A 7,910-nucleotide genomic window follows, 5' to 3' on the forward strand; every position below is an offset into this window, starting at 1 on the left:
CTGTCCCAGCTTAGGCGGGAATTTAGTTGTGCGGATAGGGAGTATAAAGAGATGTTAGTTAAAATTAAAGAAGAAGAGTGGAGGAGTTTTGTTAGAGAGGATAGGAACGACCCCTGGGGTCAGGTCTATAGGATCTGCAGGGGTCGTAGGAGGGAGGATATCACCTCTCTTCGCGTCGGTGACACTCTGTTATCGTCGTGGAGAGAGTGTGCGGGGGTTCTGTTAGGTGCGTTCTTTCCTAGGTCGGAGGTGCAGGTACCTCAAGCACAAGAGGTGCCTGTCCCTCCATTAGATGATGGGGAGTTGGGGTACGCCTTTGGCCTGGTTAGGTCTAAACGGTCCCCAGGTTTTGATGGTTTGAACGGAGAGATGTGTAAAAGCTTATGGAAGTTCATTCCGGAATACCTGGAGGCCATTTATAATAAGTGCGTCTGGGAGGGATACTTTCCACGCGAGTGGAAAAGTGCTAGGGTTGTTCCTCTCCTGAAGTCCCCTGATAAGGTCAGGAGCGATCCTCGATCTTATCGGGGCATCAGTCTCCTTCCAGTACTTGGAAAAGTGCTGGAAAGGGTCATGGTGGAACAGCTTCAGGAGCTACCCAGGGTATGTGGTCGGATAGGCAGTTAGGGTTCAGGAAAGGACGTATTTAGGGGATGCATAGTTTCATGTTCAGAAAGTTGTTAGGGAGAATCTAAACAAAAATGCCCTTAGCATATTTGTTGACTTCAAGGGGGCATTTAGCTACCTAAGCTGGGATCGAGTGTTGCAACGGCTGGAGGAGCTTGGCTGTCCGGAAATTACTCTTTGGCGGAGTTATTTTTCGGACAGAAAAACCTCTCTAGTTTGCATGAATGAGAGTGTGGAGATTGGCGTGGTTCGTGGCTGCCCGCAGTGTTCCATCTGTGGTCCATATATTTGGAACCTTATGATGGACCCTCTGCTTGGACAGCTCGAGCAACTCTGTTAGTGTTGCGCGTATGCGGACAACCTTCTTCTTATGGTTGAAGGTCGCTCGAGGTTGGATTTAGAACGGGCGGGAGGAGATCTCTTAGAGATCGTTAATTCTTGGGGCGTAGGTGTGGGGGTTGACATATCGATGGAAAAAACGGTGACAATGCTGCTGAAAGGTAGATTGTCGCCATCTCGTCCACCGATTGTCCCGGTGAACGGGGTCAGCATCAAGTACGTATGTGACGCAAGTTAAATATCTGGAGATGACCATGAGTGAAAGAATGTGTTTCACTCCACTCTTGGCGAATATGAACGAGCGACTGCAGGCAACTATTGGAGAAATCCGACGCATTTTGCGGAATGATTGGGGTCTCGAACGTCATGCTGTTCGCATCATATATCGTGGCTTATTTGTGGCCTGTGCTACTTAAGAAGCCGCTGTATGGTGGGAAGCAGCCACGACAGTCTTGGGGCCCCAAAAACTTATGTCCATACAGCGTTGTATGGTGCTTGCCTGTTTGCCTATATGTCGTACCGTACAGTATGTGTACCGTCTCAACGGACAATGCAGGTATTGTTAGGAGCACCCCCTCTTGATCTGATTATCATACAGCGAGCTGTTGCATTCAGGTTAACGAGGGTTTGAGTGTGTCATTGCTGCGGAACGATTGGATTTCCGACGATGATGTGGAGAGGGAGGGATATCTAGGGAGCAAGAGGCTTCTAGATGATAGGGTTAGGTGTAGGTGGCAAGAACGTTGGGACAATTGTCCTAACGGCCGAGTGACGTACGAGTACATTCGGGACGTGGGGTTCGTTGTGGATAACCCAGATTTTAGATTCTGTCTAAGTCTGGGTTTCTTGTTTACGGGGCATGGGCCTCTGAATGCATTTTTGCATCAGAGGCACCTATCAGATACGTCAGGGTGTTTTTGTGGGGCAGAGTTGGAGAATTGGTCGCATTTAATTGCGGAGTGCCCGATGTACTCGGACATTAGGGATCTGGGTGGTATGGGGATTAGCTGGACTGATGGACGATTAGATGTTAGTGGTGTGATCTCCACTAGTCGGAATACCGAACAGTTAGGGTTGTTTGCGCGTGAGTTATTTAAGCGGCGAAGGCGGTTAGCTGGAAATTAGGGTTTTAGTTTTGTATGAGTGTTAGGTGTTTGCGTTGTGGGTATTTTATGTGTTAGTGGGGTCCAACCTCACCTTCTTTGCTGGCCACCAGTCCGGAGCAGTATGGAAGCTCAACTGGTAGTAGTTTCGGCTACGAAGTCTGACCGGAGACTTAATTCTGGTACCACGGGGAGCAGGAGCCCTTGGAGGTAACTCCAACCTGCTCATGCGGACTGGCCCCTCGGGGAGTATCGTGGTGGTTGTGGTTTATACCCAAATCGCGGGAAGAACTGACTTTGTCAGTTGAATGTGGAGTTGCATTGCAACCGGGTGCCGGACCCAAAGCACGGCAGAGGTTTTAGATGGGCCTCGAACCCTACCAAGGTGGTTAGTGTGTCCATTCCACACTGCCAATTGGTACTGAAAATGCTTAGCATTCTCAGGGCGCTGATCAACGCATTGATTTGATCCGCTGTGCTTTTGAGCGCCGTGGAGTAAGGTTGTCGACAACAGGTACCCACGTAAAACACACCGGACGTTGTCCCTATCTACTCATTCTATAATTGTGTTTCGAAGTGAGTAGACGTGCGCTTGTTCGCTCTGAGTTTTTTCTGAATTGTGAATATTGAATATATTGAAAAACGCTGAGAAATATTAGTAATTGGTGGAATTGTGCTTTGTGCTTTGTGTCTATCTGTGGGTAAGCGTATTTCTGTTCGTTTGGCATTGGTAGGCCTAGTTTTGTATTGGTGTAGGCCGAGATAAGCGTAATTTTTCATTTGGGTGTCATTTTGTTATTAATTTTTAATAATTTTTTCACATTTTGAATCGTAGGCCTTGTGAAATAACAAGTGAAAACTTGTTTGTGTGTGTGAACATTTATTGTTCATACACAATTTTTCACAAGTGCTCGAGTAGCTTTTTGTTGCGTGCAGGTAGTTTTGTTTGGGTGTGTGTGCTTGCACAAAATTTTTGAGGCAAGTGTTTTTTGTTGGAGTAGGTTTTTTGAGTAAGGTGTTTTTTATAGCAGGTTGTTTTTTCAGGTTTTTGAATTTGTAAGGCGGGTAGCGCAGGTAGTTTTTTGTTGGGTTTGGGAGTACAGTGGTTTTTGCCACAGGTGGTTTTTGCGGTTGGGTGGACTGCCATACGGTTGTAGGTGCTGAGCTGTCACACAGTTTCAGTGCTGTACCGTGTCGTTGGTGTCCTCTGTCGGCTGAATTGCCTGCTGAGTTAGAGTTGTGCTGTGCGTCCAGCGTTTAGTTACCCGTGTTGCGAGGGGGACTTGGGCAGTTTTTGTTCCAAAGGTGTTGGTGCCTGTCCTTGTGTGGGAAATTCTATCTTTGCGACTTGTTTGGTCGTGGTAGTGAGCTTTTGTGCCCACGGTGTGACTTGGTGCATTGCTGCATCGGTCGACTCGGGGTGGTACGGGGACAAAGTTCCGTCCGGCACCCGTTTTGAGTGGCCATTTCAGGCCTTGTGCTTGGGTTGTGGGGTGTGCCCTCGCGTTTTTTCGCGTTAGTCAACCGGTTGGGTGGCGACTGCCACTGAACATTCTTGCGCGGTTGAGAGTTTTTTCTGCGTGTTCAGTCACACGCGCCCGGCGAGCAGCTGTTTCGGGTTTTTTCTTGTGCTCGTGGTTTCTGCGTTGGTGTTTTTGTTTGCCGGCGGATCAGCCTGCTTGGTAGGTCAGTTTGGAAGGCAGGGATGCCTCTGGGACGAAAGAAGAGGGGTGATTCCCTCGCTGGGAGTGACAGTTCGGGGTCGGCAACCGTGGTGGCGGACACGTCATCCGGGGAGGAGGGGATGGGACCTCCTTTGAGGTCGCCACCGAAGCGTAAGGCGCGTTTGTCGTCTCCAGGTGCGGAGCGTAGTGATGGGGGTGGGAGCGGGAGTGGTAGGGGTAGTGGGGGTGGTAGGGGTGGCACCGCTGAACAAGTGGTTGCTCACCCAACCAAGTCTGGTGGCGGAAAGGGCGATGGGAGTAAGGTCAGGAAGAAGCGTTTGGAGTTGGGGGGGGTATCCAGCCATGTTGTGGCTGCGAAAAAATTAAACGGAGAGCTGAGTGAATTAGTTTTTGGGGCGGAGCATTTTGAAAAGGAGGTTGCGAAGGGGCTGCTGGAGTTTGCCTCTAAGTATGAGGCACTCTTGATGACGGTTATTACCGAGAATGCCCATCTTCGCGGACAAGTTGATGCCCTTAGGGGAAGTTGCGGGGGTTGCTCCTTGACGCCGGGCAGGTCTATGCCGGCTCCGTCGGCACCGATGCCAGCGCCTGCAGCGCAGGTGTTGGAGGCGATTGCACCGGTTGCGCCGAAGCCGGTAGAGACTTGGTCGGTGGTTGTGAGGAGTAAGGGGCCTGATACTTCCTCTAAGGAGATTGTTAAGAAGGTGGTGGAGGAGGTGGGTCCCTCACTTGGTGTGAGGGTTCATGATGTTCGGCCCCTTAAGGGGGGTGGGGCGATTCTTCGCACTCCTTCTGCTCAGGAGAGGGAAAGAGTGGTGAAGAACAAGAAGTTTGAGGAGGTGGGGTTGGACGTCACTGTCACCCGGAAGTTGGGTCCTCGGGTTGTGGTTCAGGGGGTTCATACGGAAATCCCTCATGAGGAATTCATGGAGGAGTTATTCCGTTGGAACCTTCGGGAGTTCAGCCCGGCGGCCCTAAAGTCTGATGTAAGGATGGTCAGTCGCCCCTGGACGGTGGCCACTGATGGTAAAACCAATGTCGTCCTTGAGGGGACGGACAAGTTGATGTCCGCTCTCTTGGAGGTAGGTCGGGTGTACATTAAGTGGTTTTCCTTCCGGGTGCGACTGGACAGCCCCGTTGCTGGCTGCTTCCGGTGTATGGGGTTTGATCATAGAGTGCGTGACTGTAGGGCTAAGTCAGATGTCTGTCGGAGGTGCGGTCAGGAAGGCCACAGGGTTGCCAGTTGTGTCAATGCACCACATTGCCGCAACTGTGCATTCAAGGGTAGGCCAGCTGAACATCTTATGATGTCAGCTGTCTGCCCGATTTACTGTGGCATTGTTGAGCGTGCCCTCGCCAGACATTGATGGGGGGGTTTATACAGTTAAACTGTCAGGGGTCGTACGCCGTGATGTGTGGGTTGGGGGTTTGTATGGCTGAGGGTGGGTGCAGTATTGCCTTACTCCAGGAGCCCTACGCCACTAATGGTGTGGTTAGGGGTCTTCCTGGAGGTTTCAGGGTCTTTTCGGACCTTGGGGTTAATGCTGCAATAGTTGTGAATAATCCAAGCTATGATTGTGTAGTTTTGGATTCTTCACAGCTGGGTGTTTGTGTGGCTATTGAGGGGGTGTTCGGTAGAATGGTTGTGGCTAGTTTGTACTGCAAATTTAGCGAGCCTCTAGAGCCCTACCTAGGATACATGGATATGCTTCTACTTCTTGTAGGTGGTAGTCCATTTATCCTAGGGTTGGATGCGAATGCCTCATCTCCGATGTGGTTCAGTAAGTTATCCCGGCATTCGTCTGGATATCGGAGCCACAGTCGGGGTGAGGCATTAAGTGAATGGGTGGTCGCTAATAGCCTCCACGTTGTGAATGAGCCCAGTGAGTGGTATACTTTCGATGGGCCTAGAGGTGTGAGTGATATTGACGTGACGCTAATGAATGAGGCAGCAAGTAGGGCCTTTAGTGTTAGGTGGGAGGTAAGGGGGGAGTGGGGATTGAGTGATCATAATTTGATTCAAATTATGGTTACCCCTCGGTCTCCTCCCCCCCCTTATGAGAGTCCATTGCGGCGATGGCGTACCGCTGGTACTGACTGGAACCAATATGGACTCTCCGTTAGGGAAGCGGTATTTAGTATACCGCTTCGAGAGTTTGAGGAGTTGGGGGTTGACGAGCAAATTGCTCGTCTCTATGAGGTAGTTTGGGGGGTTAATGATAGGGTTTTTGGTAGGTGTGGGGCTTGTAGGGTTAGTAAAATTAAATGGTGGACGCGTGAGCTAACCTTGAAGAGGAGGGCTGTCAGGCGGTTGAGGCGAAAGTTTCAGCGTGCCCGGCGGTCCAATTCTGATAGGTTATCCCAGCTTAGGTATGAGTTTAGTTGTGTGAGTAGGGAATATAAGGACATGTTAGTCAAAATTAAAGAAGATGAGTGGAGGAGTTTCGTTAGGGAGAATAGGAACGACCCCTGGGGCCAGGTCTATAAGATCTGCCGGGGTCGTAAAATTCAGGATATCTCCTCTCTTCGTGTCGGTGGCACTTTGTTATCGTCATGGAGAGAGTGTGCGGGGGTTCTGTTAGGTGCGTTCTTTCCTAGGTCGGAGGTGCAGGTACCTCAAGCACAAGAGGTGCCTGTCCCTCCATTAGATGACGGGGAGTTGGGGTACGCCTTTGGCCTGGTTAGGTCTAAACGGTCTCCTGGTTTTGATGGTTTGAATGGAGAGATGTGTAAAAGCTTGTGGAAGTTCATTCCGGAATATCTGGAGGCCATTTATGATAAGTGCGTCTGGGAGGGATATTTTCCACGCGAGTGGAAAAGTGCTAGGGTTGTTCCTCTCCTGAAGTCTCCTGATAAGGTCAGGAGCGATCCTCGATCTTATCGGGGCATCAGTCTCCTTCCAGTACTTGGAAAGGTGCTGGAAAGGGTCATGGTGGAACGGCTTCAGGAGCTAACGCGGGGTATGTGGTCGGATAGGCAGTTTGGGTTCAGGGAAGGACGCAGTGTAGAGGATGCATGGTTATATGTTCAGGGTGCTGTTAGGGATAATGTCAGCAAATATGTCCTTGGCATATTTGTTGACTTTAAGGGGGCGTTTGATTACCTAAGCTGGGATCGGGTGGTGCAACGGCTAGAGGAGCTTGGCTGTTCGGAAGTGGCTCTTTGGCGGAGCTATTTTTCGGACAGAAAGGCTTCTCTGGTTGGTATGAATGATAGTGTGGAGATTGAAGTGGTTCGTGGCTGCCCGCAGGGTTCCATCTGTGGTCCATATATTTGGAACCTTATGATGGACACTTTGCTTGGGCAGCTCGAGCCACTTTGTAGGTGTTGTGCGTATGCGGACGACCTTCTTCTAATAGTTGAAGGTCGCTCAAGGTGTGATTTAGAGCGGGTGGGAGGAGATCTCATGGAGATCGTTAGTTCTTGGGGGTTAGGTGTGGGGGTTGACATATCGATGGACAAGACGGTGGCAATGTTGCTGAAAGGTAGATTGTCGCCGGTTCGTCCACCGATTGTCCGTGTGAATGGGGTCAGTATCAGATATGTGACGCAAGTCAGGTATCTGGGACTGACTATGAGTGAAAGAATGTGTTTTACTCCACACTTGGTTAGGGTTAAGGAGCGCATACTGGCGGTCATAGGCAAAATACGGCGCATCTTGAGGAGTGATTGGGGTCTCGGGCGTCGTGCTGTTCGCATCATATATCGTGGCTTGTTTGTGGCCTGTGTCACTTATGGAGCTGCTATATGGTGGGAGTCAGCACTGACGGTCTCGGGTCGCCAGAAACTTCTTTCGGTGCAACGTTGTATGATGCTTGCTTGTCTGCCTGTATGTCGTACTGTTTCGACGGGGGCTTTGCAAGTTTTGTTAGGAGCACCCCCTCTTGATCTGATTGTCATACAGCGTGCTGTTGCGTTCAGGTTGAGAAGGGGTTTGAGTGTTTCCTTGCTGCGGTGTGATTGGATCTCTGACGATGATGTGGAGAGGGAGGGTTATCTAGGGAGCAAAAGGCTTCTAGATGATAGGGTTAGGTGTAGGTGGCAAGAACGTTGGGACAATTGTCCCAATGGCCGTGTGACGTATGAGTACATTCGGGATGTTGGGTTTGTTGCGGATAACCCAGATTTTAGTTTTTGTCTAAGTCTGGGTTTTTTG

Source organism: Bactrocera dorsalis, unplaced genomic scaffold, assembly GCF_023373825.1.
Source record: "Bactrocera dorsalis isolate Fly_Bdor unplaced genomic scaffold, ASM2337382v1 BdCtg100, whole genome shotgun sequence".
NCBI classification, from domain to species: Eukaryota; Metazoa; Arthropoda; class Insecta; order Diptera; family Tephritidae; genus Bactrocera; species Bactrocera dorsalis.